The sequence below is a fragment of the Rhipicephalus microplus genome, chromosome X, assembly GCF_043290135.1.
Source record: "Rhipicephalus microplus isolate Deutch F79 chromosome X, USDA_Rmic, whole genome shotgun sequence".
Classification (NCBI taxonomy): Eukaryota; Metazoa; Arthropoda; class Arachnida; order Ixodida; family Ixodidae; genus Rhipicephalus; species Rhipicephalus microplus.
Window position 1 is genome coordinate 168,460,158 of NC_134710.1, and position 19,395 is coordinate 168,479,552.

Here is a 19,395-nt window from a genome sequence, read left to right on the forward strand (position 1 = left end):
TTGCCTCAGGAGTGTGCTACAGGCTATTCAATCAGCAGATCTTACACTCAAACCGCAGAAGTGTCACTTTGGTTATGAAGAGCTCAAATTTCTTGGCCATGTAGTCAACGCGAAAGGAGTTCAACCCGACCCCGACAAACTTGCCGCTGTAGCTGCGTTTCCGCATCCTACAGACAAAAAGGCTGTTCGGCGCTTTCTGGGCTTGTGCGCCTACTATCGACGATTTATTAGAGGGTTTTCGAAGATAGCGGAACCCTTGACTCGCCTTACACGCGACGACACACCGTTTGTATGGGCTACCGAACAACAGGCTGCTTTTGCCGAGCTACGACAGCGGATGCAGTCAGCCCCTGTTCTTGCGCATTTTGACGATGATGCTGACACAGAGGTGCACACTGACGCCAGTAACATCGGCCTCGGCGCAGTGCTCGTCCAGCATCAACACGGCAAAGAACGAGTCATTGCCTATGCCAGCCGCTCACTGTCCCGTACCGAGGTGAATTACACGACCACAGAAAAAGAGTGTCTCGCAGTAGTGTGGGCGATCACCAAGTTTCGCCCGTACCTCTATGGTCGTCCATTTAAAGTGGTGACGGACCACCATGCCCTCTGCTGGTTGGTAAACATTCGTGATCCCTCTGGACGACTGGCCCGATGGAGCTTGCGTCTACAGGAATTTGATGTTACCATCGTATATAAGTCTGGACGGAAGCATGAAGACGCTGAGATGCTGTCGCGTGCACCCATACCTTTAGTCAATCAAGAAGAAGACGACGATTACGGTTTCCTGGGTGCCCTTAGCTCATCTGACTTGAGCAGACGCCAGCGAGAGGATGAAGAGATTCGACCGCTCATAGACTATCTGGAGGGTCATAGCGCCGTTATACCTCGCCATCTATTTCGTGTCATGACGTCTTTCTGCCTCCGAGGTAATGTCCTGTACAAAGAAAACGCCCGTTCTACGAGCCGCGCTTACCTCCTCGTCGTTCCGAAGGACATGCGGGACAAAGTCCTCTCCGCGTGCCATGACGAGCCCACATCTGGTCATCTAGGTTACTCGCGAACGCTCGCCAGAGTAAGTGAGGCGTACTACTGGCCCGGACTTTCGGCAAGCGTGAAGCAGTACGTTAAAAGCTGTCGTGAATGCCAGCGTTGAAAGTCGCCACCAAGCAAGCCGGCTGGATTACTTCAGCCAATTGATCCACCCCACAAGCCATTTGACCAAGTCGGCATGGACATTCTCGGCCCATTTCCTTTATCGTCCGACGGCAACAAATGGGTCATTGTTGCAACTGACTATTTGACCCGCTATGCTGAGACACAGGCGATACCACGAGCCACGGCTTCTGAGGTAGCACAGTTCTTCATGTGCCACATTGTTCTGCGCCACGGTGCTCCATCTACAGTGATAACCGACAGAGGAACACCATTCACTGCACAGCTTATTGATGAAGTTTTTCGGCCAAGTAACACTAGGCATCGAACGACGACTGCTTACCATCCGCAGAGCAATGGCTTAACCGAGCGACTAAATAAGACAGTCACAAACATGATCTCCATGTACATCGACGTCCAACACAAAACATGGGATCGCATTTTGCCTTATGTGACGTTCGCTTATAACACCGCCGTTCAAAAAACAACCCGATTTACACCGTTTCGCCTTCTCTACGGCCACGAAGTTCAGACGATGCTGGATGCGATGCTTCCTTATGAAGGCGCTGATCGATTAACAACTGACGCAGAAGACTTTGCAGAGCGTGCCGAGGAAACTCGCCAGCTCGCCCGGCTACACATTGGTCAGCAGCAACAGGTCGATGCACGGCGTTACAATATGCGTCACAATGACGTATCTTACAGTCCAGGAGACCAAGTTTGGGTTTGGACCCCTGTTCGACGCCGTGGCCTCTCCGAAAAGTTGCTCAGCAGATACTTCGGTCCGTATAAAGTAATACGCCGCGTGAGCGACGTAAACTACGAAGTGGTTCCGGACGCTACATCGTCACGATGGGCACAACGAAAACAGCTGACCTCTGACATAGTTCACGTGGTGCGCATGAAGCCCTATTTTGCGCGTTCCTATAAGACCACTTTTCCTGTGTTTTTTTTATTTGTGCTCTGACAATTGCCTCATCATTGGTGAACTTATCGCGTCTAACATTTGATTATTGGTGCCCTTTTTCATTGTTTAACCTACTTTGTTTTAGTTTTTTTTTCAATAACTTTACAGCATCGGGACGATGCTCTTTCTTTTTTTTTTGTTGAGGAGGAATATTGCCACCTCCTTCTAGTAGTAGGTCGTATGCCAAGGTGAAGGCACACCACAGAGAAGAAAGAAGTGCGCGTGGACCCCCGCTCTGGCAAACAAGCCCAACCGACGCGCTTAGTTAGAGCCCTGTTGCTCGGACATCAATAAACCTTGTCGACACCCCCTGGAGCGACGTGACAATATGAGCGCGTCAGCAGCAGCAACCATTGGGATCCGACGCTTATGTTGGCGAACATCATCTTCTACTTGCATGGCACGGCAAAACTCTGGTACGAGACACATCAAGAAGAGTTGACCAGCTGGGACGTCTGTAAGCAGAAATCGCGCTATCTATTTGGGAAACCCATTGGACGTCAAGTGGCCGCAAAGAAAGATCTTGCGACTCGTGCCCAGACATCCACAGAGCCGTACATCGCGTACATCCAGGACGTGTTGGCTTTGTGCCGCAAGGTCGACAAGGACATGCTTGACGAGGACAAAGTTGGACACATTCTGAAAGGAATTGCCGATGACGCCTTCAATTTTTTGCTGTGCAAGGACTGCTCGACGGTGGAGTCGGTCATAGAAGCATGTCGTCGCTTCGAACAGGCGAAAAGTAGGCGCATAGTTCACCGATTCGACCGCCTTCCCAACATCGCGGCTACGTCCTCTTGCGAAGACTTCTCCACACTACATCAACCACCAGCGCCGGAAAACGTCACCAGAATAATCCGTCCGGAACTCGAGGCTTTGGCATCCGCTATGCCTAGCGTCAGCGCGCCAGGGCACAACCTCGATGCTGTTTCAATGATACAGGCCGTGGTTCACCAAGAGATCATGAATATGGGCATTTCGCCGCCTCATCAAAATGTCCCTGCTACTTCCAGCTCGGCTCCAGTCGTTGCGGCTACCACTACGAACCGCACGTTCGCGCCAAGACGAAACCCAGCTGAGTGGCGCACTCATGATGATCGGCCCATATGTTTCACGTGCCATCGGATAGGACACATCGCTCGCCATTGCCGCAGCCGTTGGACCTCATCACCTCGACCGAGCTTCTATGATTGGGGACCTCGCTCCGAACGTGCACCTTATTGTGCAGAGACAGGTGCAGAGCATAATTCAGAACGTCGGACCAGCCGCCCGCCACCACCCGTGCGTCGTCAGTCCCGCTCGCCCCAACCCCGCCGTTCTCGGTCTCCCTACGGCCGTCGCTCGAAAAACTAGCCGGTGCAGCCCCCGGAGGTGACGCTGCATTGCATACACGACTCGGACTGCAAATCCTCTGATTACTCCCGACCAGCGGTGCAACCTTCTTACAATTCTCGTTGATGGTTTACCTGCAACTGATTTTTTTGATACCGGTGCGCAACTATCTGTGATGAGCTCAGATCTCCGCCACCGCCTCCAAAAATTTCTGCGCCTGCGATTGCACCTACCGTTCGTACAGCGGATGGGAGTACTCCTGCTGTCCTTGGAATGTGCACTGCGCGAATAACTATTTCTGAGCATCAAACTGCAGTTCTGTTTGCTGTACTGGAAAATTTCCCTCATGACCTCATCCTTGGACTCGACTTTCTGACTTCACACGCTGCGCTCATTGACTGTTCCAAAGGTCTTCTTCGGCTCGAACTACCATCCTTCTCAGAGACCGTCTCTACCAGCCCACCTCGTCTACGCTTTGTCGATTTCCTCAGACTTCCGCCGCAAGCCGCAGTCCAAGTCCAACTCTCGTCATATCCTCCAGTACCCGATGGTGATTATGTTGCTGTCCCAATTTCTGACGTGGCCATGACACGTAATGTTGCACTCCCCAACACGGTGGTTACCGTTAAGGACAACCTAACTTCATTTCCCGTCCTCAATTTCGGCTTCTCAGCGCAAGTTATTCCTCGCGGCATGTCACTTGCGCATCTGACACCACTGGTCGACCACAGTTTCCGCCCTAACCACTGATCGGCCACCCGATTTTTCATCAACGTCGCTCTCGTCACGTTCCTGTTCCGACCTTTTCAAGCCAATGCTATCCGACAAGCTCACCTCTGAACAAGTCTCTGCTCTATGCCGTGTGCTTCCTTCTTATCGGGAGATTTTTTACTTCGGCGACCGTAATTTGGGCCAGACATCCGTGGTAACCCATCGCATCGACACTGGTGACGCTCGGCCCATTCACCGACGGCCCTACTGTGTGTCAGCCCCGGAGCGTGCTATTATACAGCAAGAAGTCGATAAAATGCTTCGTAAGGGCATAATCGAACCCTCATCTAGTCCCTGGTCCTCACCCGTTGTACTTGTTAAAAAGAAGGACAATAGCTGGAGATTTGTGTTGATTACCGCCATCTCAACCATATTACCAAGAAAGATGTCTATCTCCTACCACGCATAGATGATGCACTCGATTGCTTACACGGTGCCAAATATTTCTCTTCAATAGACCTTCGCTCAGGCTACTGGCAGATCGCTGTGGACGACAAAGACAGAGAAAAGACGGCCTTCGTGACTCCTGATGGACTTTATCAGTTCAAGATGATGCCTTTTGAATTATGCAATGCCCCCGCGACTTTTGAGTGCATGATGGACTCTCTCCTTCGAGGCATGAAGTGGACCATCTGCCTCTGCTATCTTGACGACGTTATTGACGACCAAGAACGACCATCTTACCCGTCTGTCCACAGTGCTTGATGTTTTCCGATGTGCCAACTTGCAACTTAACTCGTCCAAATGTCGCTTTGGGCAACGCCCAATCTGCATACTCGGCCATCTCGTTGACGCTGCGGGCGTTCAACAAGACCCTGCGCAAGTCCGAGCAGTTCGTGACTTCCCCACACCCCGCTCAGCCAAGGACGTCCAAAGTTTTCTGGGACTGTGCTCCTATTTCCGTCGTTTTGTCGAGAAGTTTGCTGAAGTAGCCCGTCATCTAACTGGCCTCCTCAAAACGGATGTCGCATTCACCTGGGGTCAACAGCAAGCAAACGCCTTCTCGTCGCTCGTTGAGATTCTCACCAATCCACCAGTCCTAGCACACTTCGACCAATCTGCCGCCACGGAGCTTCGTACTGACGCCAGTGGCCACGGCATAGGCGCAGTGCTGGCGCAGCGGTAACAAGGAATGCACCGCGTCGTCACGTACGCAAGCCGACTGTTGTCACGCTCGGAACAAAATTATTCGATCACAGAACGCGAGTGCTTAGCTCTCGTCTGGGCAATTGCGAAATTCCGACCGTACCTCTATGGCCGACCATTCTCAGTTATTACGGACCACTATGCGCTTTGCTGGCTCTCCTCACTCAAGGACCCTACGGAACGCCTTGGTCGCTGGGCGCTGCACTTACAAGAGTACACTTTTTCCGTATCCTATAAATCTGGACAACTTCACAAGGATGCCGACTGCTTGTCCCGTTACCCAGTCGATCCCCCTGACATGATGGAAGATGGACAAGAGGTCCTCGTTCTTTCAATTACCGACTTCACCGACATAGCTGCTGAACGACGCCGCGACCCCTCTTTACGTGCTATTATCAATGGTCTGCACTCCCCCCACCCTGACCACTCCTTACAACTGTTCATTCTTCACAACGACATCTTGCACCGCAACAACGCCCGCCCGGATGGTGCCGAGCTTTTACTCGTTGTTCCTGCGCATCTTCGCTCAGACGTTTTGGCCCAGCTCCATGATGCCCCCTCCGCTGGACACCTAGGGGTGTCACGCACGTATGACCGCGTTCGCCACCGATTCTTTTGGCCTGGCCTCTACCGTTCTGTGCGACAGTACGTTGCGGCATGTGACCTCTGCCAGCGCCGCAAGACACCTGCTCTGGGACCTGCTGGTACCCTCCAGCCCATTGAAGTACCAGATGAGCCATTTTTCCGAGTCTACCTCGATTTTCTAGGACATTTTCTCCTGTCGGCCACCGGTAATAAGTGGATTGCTATTGCTACCGAATACGCAACGCGGTATGCCGTTACACGCGCCCTCCCCACCAGCTGCGCTACTGATGTAGCCGATTTCCTTCTTCATGACATCATTCTGCGTCATGGCGCTCCTCGTCAGTTGATCACCGACCGCGGCCGCTGTTTTCTATCTAAGGTAGTCGACGAGCTCCTGCGATCCTGCTCTACCGACCACAAGTTCACTACAGCGTACCACCCACAAACCAACGGCCTCACGGAACGCCTCAACCGCACCCTGACGAATATGTTAGCGATGTACGCCTCCAAGAATCGCAAAGATTGGGACATCCACTTACCTTTCGTTACCTTCGCATACAACAGTTCACGTCACGATACAGCTGGATTTTCACCTTTTTACCTACTGTTTGGTTATGACCCGCCTTTGCCCATGAACACCATGCTCCAATCTCACGCCTCCTCATCGACTGCTTATGCTCGTGATGCCCTGGCCCGAGCTGACATCGCCCGCCAAATCGCCCGGGATCGGTTATGTGCCTCGCAGCTTAACCAAAAGAGTGCTTACGATCGCCGGCACCGCGACGTACAGTACTCTCCGGGGTCGCTCGTCTTGCTGTGGTCACCATCGCATCGTGTTGTCTCTGCGAAAAACTGATGTCCCGTTACGTTGGCCCCTACCGCGTCATACGCAAGGTCACCAGCGTGACCTATGAGATAGCTCCACTCCATACCACGTCAGTACCAGCTTCAGTCCCGACCGATATAGTGCACGTCTCACGGCTTAAAGCATACTACTCACGCCCCGAGAATTGATCGCACCGGGACTGTGCTTCTGCCGCCGGCGGGTAATGTCACGGACTAAGTAGATGCCTGAGGATGACGACGACGAAGTGCTGTGGGGGAACGTGCTCGGACTGCAGCAGCGTTGTACGCGCCGGTATATTCATTGTGTATACTTCATTCCCCGTAACATCATATATATATATATATATATATATATATATATATATATATATATATATATATATATATATATATATATATATATATATATATATATATATATATATATATATATATATATATATATATATATATATTGTAGTGAAGAGGAATGCCCACTACCGCAGCAACATCGACACGTTGGCGCGAGGCGCGAGCTGGGAATGCCTGGTTGCTGCTGCGAGAACGCCCGTATAGCCGGCTAGCCGGCCAGCTCTTGCTGCTTCTGTTTTGACGCTGCTACCGCTTATCGCCTTGGATTTACATTATATTTTGCTGGAGACTGCTGCGGTTTTCCCCGACCCTCGAATTGCGTAGCCGAAAGCTGCCGTCCGTCATGTCTGACGGATGAGGGGGGGGGGTCTTCACCCCCCCCGGGCTTCGCCACCCAGGGGCTGTCCCGTTGCCCAGATCCTGCGTGAACCCGACATCACTTCATCGACTGCTTCATCGACTTCATCGACTGCTCGCGTGCTGAGGTGGCATTTGAAGTGTTTAGCGACGCTACTTTACATGACGCTGTTTGAAACCGGAGACAAACTATTTGTTGCTGAAGACGTTACCATACCGCCGCACTCTTTTGCCCATGCCATGGTGTCTTGCAACGCGCTCGCCGAATCAAGTGCCCTTTTCACGCCATCTGCCGTTTTCGTTCGTCGCAAGTGTTCGCCGCTACCTCATGCCCTTTTGGAACTTCATGACGGTGTCAGCAGACTGCTCATCTCAAATCTTCTGTCATGTCCTTTAACACTACTTCGGGGCGAGTGAGTCGGGCGTGTTTATAGTCTCGAACCTTCTGCAATTATTGACATGCCGACTGGTTTTTTCGCCGAACACGAAGTCGCTGAATTGACCTTTGCCTCTTCGCCACATACTACTAGACCTGACATACTGAGCAGCTCCATCGCCGACACGTTAACTATTTCGCAACGTGCTCAGCTTCTACGACTGTTGAACAAGTTCCCTTCTTCCTTTGACTGCCAGCATAGTCCCCTCGGCCGCACATTAGCTGTGTGTCACCGGATCGACACGGGCACCAATGCACCACTGCGTCAAAGACCCTATCGCGTGTCCGCGACAGGCCCGTTTACATTGACCCGACGAGGGCGCGTTGAGTCGAAATAAACAGGTTTTCTGGACTCGCCCTACCCATGTATAAGCGGACGCGTCGGGATGGAGAGTCGTCGCGGCGAGTCCAGTCAACCCGGAGACAGGGGGTATGTTCACCGAACTCGCCGCGCTCAGAAAGGGCATGTATAACCGGTCGCGCTGAGTTGACGGCTCGTGACCTCTCCTGCCCGTCGCGGTCTTCACTTCCCCTGTCCCCATCACTCCGACGTTGCTCTTTCTCTGTCGGCCGGTACGCGCGCGCTAGGCACGATGACATCCTCGCGGGCTCCACGCACCATGTAGACAGATGATGAAATAACGACGTCGCTAGCTTTAGTCAACAAGAAAAAACTGGGTGATTTGCTTCAATCATGCAAGGAAATAGAAAAAAATAGCAAATTACTTTCATTTTTAAGCATAAACGAGGCACAATAGAAATAGAGGTGTAAAATTACGGCGAAATGGTATGCGGCCGTATGAATTTTTACGTAAGCCGATAGAAACTTTACTCAAAAATGTATATTGCATTCCAATTGAAATTACAAGCCCTCAGATTAAAAATACATCGTCTAAGGATCTCACTGCCCAGTCCAAAAGCCACAGAAATCAGATTAGCCAAACAGGGTGAGCGTATGAAGCAAGAGGAACACGGTGCACTTAATTGTGGTGGAACTGTACACTTTGTTCCAACAATCTATGAGGGTGTTTAGTCATTTTCATTTTAAAAACTGCTTATTGTTTTCAATTTACAATTTTCAACGAGGTTCAGGGCGCCGCTTAATTTGTATTAGCGACAAGTTACAACTATTGCAAAAAATGACTCGCGTGTAGGGCTTCAAAGGATTTTCCACAGCATCAGGTACACAAATGAAAGGCGTTACAAACCATGAATCACGGCGAATTCCTGGAGAGAACAGCCAGGGGTGAACAGGGGCGGTGCGTCAGGCTGCGGATACGCCTGCGGCGAGCGCTGTGCCGCAACAGAACCACTGCTGCCATCGCGTCGTGCAGTGTTAGCCAAGACACCAACACAACCATAAAGTACAGCTGGTGCAAACTGAGAAAAAATACCAAGACAGCCATCGCGGTGGCGGAGCGACAACTGCGTAAACAACCGCAGCCCACAGCGGCGAGAGCGCAGGCTTGGAGTAACGGAAACCGGTACCGGAAGACGGGCTTTCGGCTCGCCTCGACGCAAAGCGTCGCTGCGGTCACCACTCACCTCGACTCGTCCGTGCGAGTTCATATAAACTCGGGCGCGTCGAGGTAAGCTGAACCCGCCACTCAACTCAGCCCGCCCCCGTCGCGTCCATGTACACGGGCCTCAAGTAGCTGACATGCTCAAGCGTGGCGTCATCCAGCCTTCGAATAGCCCCTGGGCATCTCCAGTCGTTCTCACTAAGAAGAAGGACGGGTCGATTCGCTTCTGTGTTGACTACCGTCGTCTTAACAAAATAACTCGAATGGACGTGTACCCCTTACCGAGAATCGATGATGCCCTTGACAGCCTCCTAGGTGCGGAGTTCTTCTCTTTTATTGGCTTACGGAGCAGCTACTGGCGAGTCCCTATGGCGCCTAAAGATCAGTCTAAAACAGCATTTGTCACACCTGATGGCCTTTACGAATTCCGCGTCATGCCTTTCGGTCTTTGCAATGCGCCCGCAACATTCGAGCAGTTCATGGAGAATTTTTTGCGTGGCCTGAAGTGAAAAACATGCCTGTGCTACTTAGATGACGTGGTTACATTTTCGCCAGATTTTCCCACGCATCTCCGCAGGCTAGATGAAGTACTACAGTGCCTAACTGACGCCGGCCTTCAGCTCAACCAGAAAAAATGCCGCTTCGGTGCAAGTGAGCTCACGATTCTCGGCCATGTTGTCTCTAAAGACGATATTCTTCCTGACACCACCAAGCTTCAGGCAGTTGCAGAGTTCCCTAAACCCTCATCTCTGAAAGATCTGCACAGCTTCCTTGGACTCTGCTCGTATTTCAACCGCTTTATTCGGAATTTTGCGATGATCACCGCCCCCTTGACTGAACTTTTACGGAATGACTCGAAAAGTTACGCTTGGTCAACCGCCTGTGATGATGCCTTCAAAAAGTTGCGCCACCTGTTAACCTCACCGCCAATCTTGCGTCACTTCAACCCGACTGCTCCAATTCAGGTACACACCGATGCAAGCGGTGTTGGACTCGGCGCCGTACTCGCGCAGCGCAAATCGGGATTCCAGGAGTACGTAGTCGCTTACGCAAGCCGTACCCTCACCAAAGCAGAGAAGAATTATTCTGTAACAGAGAAGGAGTGTCTGACAATTATTGGGGCTCTTGGTAAATTTAGACCGTACATATATGGTAACCCTTTCGATGTAGTCACCGATCGCCATGCACTTTGTTGTTTATCCACGTTGAAGGACCCCTCCGGCCGTTTAGCTCGCTGGGCTTTGCGGTTGCAAGAGTTTGACATGCGTGTTGTCTACAGGTCTGGCCGACGTCACACTTATGCCGACGCCCTATCGCGTTCCCATGTATCATCGGAAAGTACTGCCTGTCTATCTGCCGTGGATGAAACGGTTGCGTTTCCAGCAAACTGCGACATGGCGTCTGAGCATCGTAAGGATGACTTGATCAACGTACTTCGGTGATTCCTTTCAGACCAGTCGACTTCTCCATCTTCTCGAACATTACGCCGTCAAGCGGTTCACTTTGAGATCCGCGATGACCTCCTTTATCGCAGGAATTACAAGCCTGACGGCCGAAAGTAGTTACTGGTCATACCTCGCCATCTTTGTGCTGCAATATGTTCAGCTTTCCACGCTGACCCTCAGTGCGCACATGCGGGCATCTTCAAAACATACGCTCGGATTTCCTCCTGGTTTTATTTGCGAGGCATGTACACCTTTGTGCGCAAGTACATTCAGTCATGCCCGCAGTGCCAACGACGAAAAGCTCTGCCTCATCACACCTCTGGTCCGATCCAGCCAATCCCTTGCCCAGCCAGGCCTTTCGACCGCATTGGAATTTATCTGTACGGGCCTCTTCCATTCACGGCTTCCGGGAACCGTTAGATCGTTGTCGCTGTCGACTACTTGACGCGATACGCAGAAACAGCCGCTTTGCCTGCTGCCTCAGCACGCGACGTATCATATTTTCTCCTGCGGAACTTCATTCTCCATCACGGCGCACCGCGTGAACTTCTCAGCGACAGAGGACGTGTGTTCCTCTCTGAAGTCGTCAACGCACTCCTTGCCGAATGCCGCCGTATCATTCACCGGACTACCACCACCTAACTCCCCAAACGAATGGCTTGACGGAAAGATTCAACCGTGCCCTTGGCGACATGATATCTAAGTATGTTGCCTCAGACCACTCCGATTGGGACCTCATTCTGCCTTTTATGACATACGCCTACAATACTGCTCCACAGGCGACTAGGGGCCTTTCGCCATTTCTACTGTTATATGGCCGAGACCCTTCCACCACACTAGATACCATTATGCCCTACTACCCCGATTCCTCCGAGTCTACGCCCATCTCTGAAGCTGCCCGCTGCACCGAGGAATGCCGTAAGCTCGCCCATTCGTTCACAATCATCGACCAATGGAGACGAAAATCCCTAACAAAAAGTTAGGGTACGGGTGACGATAACCACCCGTACCCTAACTTTGTTCCGGATGCCCTTGTGTGGTTTTGGGTTCCAGCTGTCCCGACAGGCCTTTCTTCGAAACTTGTTTCAAAATACCGGGGACCCTACCGCGTTGTCTCGCAGACTTCACCTGTTAACTACATAATCGAACCCGTGACGCCATCCACAGACCAGCGCTTTCATGGTCGCGAAACCATTCACGTACAGCGGTTGAAACCATATTACGATCCGCTCGTACTCTGTTTCTGTCCTGACGCTGCTACCGCTTATCGCCTTGCATTTACATTATTATGTAAATGCAAGACGATAATATATATATATATATATATATATATATATATATATATATATATATATATATATATATATATATATATATATATATTGTGAGCATTATTTATGCGTCCCATCTTTTCATCTGTAAATACTCATCATCACCAGTCAAGTTTAGGTTGTGGGGCACATACTCGAGTCAATAAAAGGAGAGTCTCGAGTGTTCTCGACGCCATCTTACAAGTGGTGGAGAGTGCTGCCCGGTTCCTGCGTCCTCTCGCGTTTTCGGACACCCCAGCGTCTTCTAGAACACATCCCTGGAGCTCCGTTCAGGCCGCCGCTTAAACGACCTGGGTCCGGTAATGTCGCAAGCCGCCCAGTCCAGCGTGCCAGCTTCGCCACCACTCCCACCGGCAAGAAACCCTTCTCACCTGGTCACCAGCCCTCAAAAGGATCCTCCGCTGTTCGCAGGGCTTCCGGGTGAAGACGTTGAAGACTGGCTGGAGGAGTATGACCGCGTGAGTGTTATCAACAACTGGGATGAGCCTGCAAAACTCACCCACGTTGCATTCTACCTGAGCGGCGTCGCAAAAACGTGGTTTTTCAACCACGCCACAGATTTTCCGACATGGCCCGCCTTTACACGTCAGCTCCGCCAGATTTTCGCCAACCCGTCAGTGCGCTCGGATATCGCCAAAAAGAGGCTTGGCGCACGTGTTCAACGCCCTGGCGAGTCTTACACTTCTTACATCGAAGATGTTCTCGCTCTTTGCCGCCGCATCGACAACAATATGGCGGAAAACGACCGTGTGCGCCACCTACTAAAAGGAATTGCGACTGTCGCTTTTAATGCGCTTGTGGTGCAAAATCCGCAAACCGTAGCCGATGTTGTCGCTACCTGTCAGCGCCTTGAGGAGCTTCAGACCACTCGGGTACAACCTGATATGTCTGATCTGAGCTCCAGTCAAGATACAACAGAGCTGCGTGCACTGATCCGCTCTATCATCCGCGAGGAACTTCACGCACAGGCTTCACCTCGCCACCTCGATATCCGAACGACGCCACCCGCCACTAGTTTGCGCGATGTCGTGAGGGAGGAACTGGCCTTGATGACTAGTACATCAGCTCCGAGTTCACATTCTATGCCCAGTTATGCTCACGTTGCTGCAACGACACCTACGCCCCACCAGAGCCTGGCCTCGATGACTGTCACACCTGTCCCGAGCTCATATCCTGTGGCCATGCCAACGTATGCTCAGGTTGCTGCTAGGACGCCTGCACCCCAGCAAAGCCCAATGCAGCTACCAGCGCCCGAAGTACATGGTTCGCTCAACTCACTCGCACCGCGACCATCTTCCCAGCCTTACAACGCCTGGCGCAGTTCGCGGCCGACTTGCTTCTATTGCGGCATCCGTGGTCATATTTCAAGGTTTTGCCGACGCCGTCAGCAAGACGAACGACGAGGCTACGATAACCTTGAACGGGACGACTTCTACGCGACTGGACCCCCCTATCGTCGGCTGTATCCGAACAGCACACGTCGGTCGCCGTCTCCGCAGAACTTTCACCCAGTTGGCAGTTCCCGGTTCTCACGTCGTCGCTCACCTTCACCGATGCGGCGTTCTTCTTCTCCTCTCCGACCTTCTACTTCAATTCCCGACCGCCAACTGGAAAACTGAACAGTGCAGCTTCGGGAGGGAAAGCTGCATCTTTCGAACTGCGTCAAACTCCTCCGGACCGCCCATCGAATGTTTTATTGGTGTATGTTGGAGGTATACAGACAGAGGCACTGGTGGACACAGGCGCATCACATTCCGTAATTCGTGCAGACTTTTGTGCCCGATTGAAAAAAGTTAGGACGCCCTACGATGGTCCTCCCCTTCGTTGCGCAGATGGAGTCCCTATTCAGCCTTCAAGTGTTTGCACAGTCCGTGTTTTCATAGATGGCATCATTCACCACATTCAGTTTCTTGTACTTCCTTTGTGCACTCACACAGTAATTTTAGGATGGGACTTCCTTTCTTCGGCATCAGCTTTCATATCGTGTCGTCAGCGAGTCATTCGAATGTCAGCCACTGAGAGTTCATCGGATGTCGATCCATACAGCTTCCGTTTCATTGCTGCTACTGATTGTTTCATTTCGCCAGGAGATGAACAACTTCTAACGATCGCTTCGGATACTATAGTTAATGGTGACGTGTTCATAGCTCCATCAGTTCGCTCGAAACCTGCGGGGCTTACCATAGCACCCGGCCTTGTGCGGTTTAACGACGGTAAAGCATTGGTCACCGCCTTGAATCCAACTTCTTCGCCAGTGATGCTGCCCCAGGGCACTGCTGTGAGCTGCTTCGCTGACAGTGAGTCCTTTTCACTGATTCCCCTTCACGCAGAATCACCGCCTTTGTCTGCTACTACTGATATCAAGGCTACCACTGTTACCTTAAATGACACCATAAGTCCTCACCTCACTGCCGAGCAAAAGAGAGACCTCTTAGACCTTCTCCAAAAGCACAGCCTTTCGTTTGATGTACATTGCAAAGTTCTGGGCCGCACCTCCGTTGCAGAGCACAGCATCGAAACCGAAGGCAGCTCCATTGTACGCCGCCGCCCATACCGTCTCTCTTCGGCTGAACGGCAAATCATCGAGACAAACGTCGCCGACATGCTCAAACGGGATATTATTCGACCTTCATCCAGCTCCTGGTCGTCTCCTGTGGTGTTGGTCCGGAAAAAGGATGGCTCTGTCCGCTTTTGTGTTGATTACAGAGCGCTCAATAAGATCACGAAAAAAGACGTATATCCGTTGCCACGCATAGATGATGCCCTGGACTCCCTACAAGGCGCAGAATATTTCTCCAGCCTCGACCTCCGATGCGGGTATTGGCAAATACCTATGCGCGAAGCAGACAAGGAGAAAACAGCGTTTGCGACGCCTGACGGGCTTTACGAATTTAACGTCATGCCCTTTGGCTTATGCAACGCTCCAGCAACATTTGAGCGCATGATAGATACTGTCTTACGTGGTCTCAAATGGAAAACCTGTTTATGTTATTTAGACGACATCGTCATTTATTCTTCTACTTTTTCTCAGCACCTTAAGCGTTTGGACGAAGTTCTAACGTGCATTTCGAACGCTGGCCTACAGCTGAATACAAAAAAGTGCCACTTCGCCAGCAGAAGCATCAAAGTATTGGGTCACCTTGTCAGCAAAGACGGCGTTCGACCCGACCCCGACAAGGTTGCTGCCGTAATTAGTTTTCCACGTCCGCGCAATCAAAAACAATTGCGAAGTTTCGTAGGCCTGGCGTCTTACTTCCGCCCCTTCATCCGTCACTTTGCTGCCATTGCGGGGCCGTTACACAAGCTTCTGACGTCAGGGACGGATTTCACGTGGACTGACGAGTGCGAGTGTGCTTTCCAAGCCCTTAAGCGTGCTTTGACATCAGACCCCGTCCTCCGTCACTTCGATGAGAGTGCACCCACTTTCCTGCACACAGATGCCAGCGGCCACGGAATCGGTGCTGTCCTCCTCCAGCGCGACGACACTTCACGTGAGAGAGTAGTTGCGTATGCCAGCCGCGCACTAACACCTGCAGAGCAAAACTACTCGATAACAGAGCAGGAATGTCTCGCTGTCGTTTGGGCCATCCAGAAATTTCGACCTTATCTGTATGGACGCCACTTTACTGTGGTTACCGACCACCATGCCCTATGCTGGTTGTCCTCGCTGAAGAATTTGTCTGGGCGCCTCGGTCGCTGGATACTGCGTTTGCAAGAGTACACTTTTGACGTTGTGTACAGGTCCGGCAAACAGCATCAGGATGCTGACGCTCTCTCTCGCTGCCCTCTGCCACTTTCATCTCCAACCACGCATCCCGAATGCCCCTCAGGTGATCAAGTGGCTTCCTGTTCACTCACGTTATCACCCCTGGCAGTTGCTGGGTTGCTACCTTTAAACAACAGCGCCCAGTTTGCCGCGTACCAACGTGACGACCCCTACTGTAACCGCATCATCGGATACTTGAATGGCTCGCCTTCTCCCCCTAATGCCAGACTACGTCGTCAGCTACGGCTGTTCAAGCTAGAGAACAATGTCCTGCAACACTATACTTACAATGCGGATGGGCATCGGTGGGTGCCAGTACTTCCCCGTTCGCTGCGAAAACAAGTTCTCGAAGCATTGCACGACGACCCATCAGCTGGACACTTGGGATTTCAAAAGACCTACAACCGCGTTAGGAGCCGTTTCTTCTGGCCTGGTCTTTCTACTTTTGTGGCTAATTATGTCGCTTCTTGCGCACTTTGTCAACGCCGGAAACGACCAACTTCAGCTCCTGCTGGCTTATTACAACCTATTCCATGTCCCGACACACCTTTTGCCGTTGTCGGAATAGACCTCGTCGGGCCACTTCCCGTAACGCCAGCGGGCCACCGCTGGATCGTCACAGCCGTCGACCACCTCACACGATACGCGGAGACCGCTCCTCTACGCACTAGCTCCGCCTCAGACGTTGCCGCCTTCTTTTTAGAAGCCATTGTGTTGCGTCATGGCGCACCTCGCACGTTGTTGAGTGACCGGGGCAAGGCCTTCATGTCGACAATTCTTGACGAAATTCTAAAAACTTGTGGCACACTTCATAAGACCACATCCGCTTACCACCCGCAGACAAATGGGCTGACAGAGCGATTCCACCGGACTCTAATCGACATGATATCCATGTACATCGGACCGAACCACGATAATTGGGACAAAATCTTGCCGTTCGTAACATTCGCACACAACACCGCTGTTCAACGAACCACCGGGTATTCACCTTTCTTCCTCGTCTATGGTCGTGCGCCGACATTCACCATTGACGCCTCTTTCTTCAATGCAATGACAAAAACGTCGACGACTACGACAGAACATTTCGTCTCAAGGCTTGCTGAGGCACGTCAACGTGCTCAACTCAACACGGAGGCCAGTCAAGAAGACCGCAAGCAACGCTATGACAGCTTTCGTCGAGACGTCACCTTCCGTCCTGGAGATGAAGTACTACTTTGGACGCCTGTTCGCACACCCGGATTGTGTGAAAAGTTTCAGTCTCGCTTTCTAGGACCTTACGTTGTTTGTGAAAGAACATCTCCGGTCAATTACTTTGTCACTCCCGTCGAGGGTTCCTCGGACCGTCGTTACCGTGCCTCCGAGATTGTCCACGTTTCACGTCTTAAACCCTTTCTGCGCCGTACCTTTCCCGCCTAAGTCTCGGCCGGGCCGGCCGCTCAAGTGCGCGGGGAAAATAAGTGTGAGCATTATTTATGCGTCCCATCTTTTCATCTGTAAATACTCATCATCACCAGTCAAGTTTAGGTTGTGGGGCACATACTCGAGTCAATAAAAGGAGAGTCTCGAGTGTTCTCGACGCCATCTTACAATATATATATATATATATATATATATATTAATATATATATATATATATATATATATATATATATATATATATATATATATATATATATATATATATATATATATATATATATATATATATATATATATATATATATATATATATATATTGTGGGCATTTAGTATACGCATCCTCTTCACCGGTACATTATCATCATTATCATGTGTGGCTCATGCATCCCCATCGTTGTCGCGTAGCATCATCATCTTGGCTCATTCATCGTAGCTGTCGGCTGCCGGTTCCTCGGGCCTAATAAAAGGTAATCCAAACCAAGACTTCATACGTGGTGGAGAGTGCTGTTAGATCCTTCGTCATCCTCTCGACCACTCTACCCCCTGGAGCTACGTTCAGGTCGCCGCTTGGCCCAGGTGTCCGGAAATATGTCGCACCAAGATGAGGCCGGTGCTGCAGCCGTTCCCACTCAACCACCGCGTGCCGCGCCTTCTCACGTCATCAACAGCCTCCAGCGTGAGCCCCATCCCTTCGCTGGTATGCGCGGGGAAGGTGTGGAAGAATGGCTGGACGATTTCGAACGTGTCGGCGCTGCTAACCGTTGGGATAACGCCTACAAACTCGCTCACGTGTCATTCTACCTCACGGGTGTCGCGAAGACGTGGTTCCTCAACCACTTCATCGACATCCCCGACTGGTCAGCCTTCAAAGATCAGCTTCGTCATGTCTTTGGCACACCGGCTGTTCGTTCGGCTCTCGCAAAGAAAGCTCTCGCGACTCGGAAACAGCACATCGGGGAGTCGTACACATCCTACATCGAGGATGTTCTTTCACTTTGCCGCCGGGTTGACACACCAATGACAGAATCAGACAAGGTGCGCCAGCTTCTTAAGGGGATTGCACCCGTCGCATTCAATGCCCTAGCGATCCAGAATCCGGCTACCGTTGCTGACGTTGCGACAACCTGTCAGCGCCTCGAAGAACTTGAGTCTATGCGCCTACAATCAGACAGTGACGCGGCCCGTATTACGACTGATCCAAACCTGCGGGATACGATAAGGGCGATTATACGTGAAGAATTGGAATCAATGGGATTCACACTACCTTCAGTGTGTCCCGTTCACTCCTCTTCAACGTCATTGCGGGATGTCATCAGGGAAGAGCTCACGTCTATGACCCACATGGCCAACCTGCAGCCCATTGTCTCTCGTACTCTACCATCGTTCCCGCACACCGCCGCCGCACCACCAGGCACCGTCAGCTCGACGTCCCCGCCACGAACGTACGCGTCGGTTGCTGCCGAACCTCCCACAAGCTTTCCCACGAGCTTTTCATCACCACCGCGTGAGCCGTCACCTGTCCCTCTGACTTCTCTCTCTACTGGTGCAGTTAGCGCAAGCTACTACCCTCATCATCGATCGACTCGGCCTACGTGCTATTATTGCGGCTATCGTGGTCACATTGCACGCTTTTGCCGCAAGCGCCAGCAAGACGAGCGCCGAGGGTACGACATACGCGAACGGGACTATACCGCAGGAGCCTTGTACCAGGGTCGCCGTTATTCGTCACCGCCGCGTCGATCTCCATCTCCGCCAGCATCGGGTGAACTGCGCAATAGTCACCGATCAACCCGCCGCCGTTCACCGTCGCCTTACCGTCGCTCTTCTTCCCCTCTTCAGCCCGCTTCCCTTACTTCTGATCGGCGTCCGGAAAACTAAGCGATGCAGTTTTTGGAGGACAAACTGCATTCCAACACAAGACTCCAATTCCTCCAGCGCGCCCCTACAATATGATTGCGGTCACAG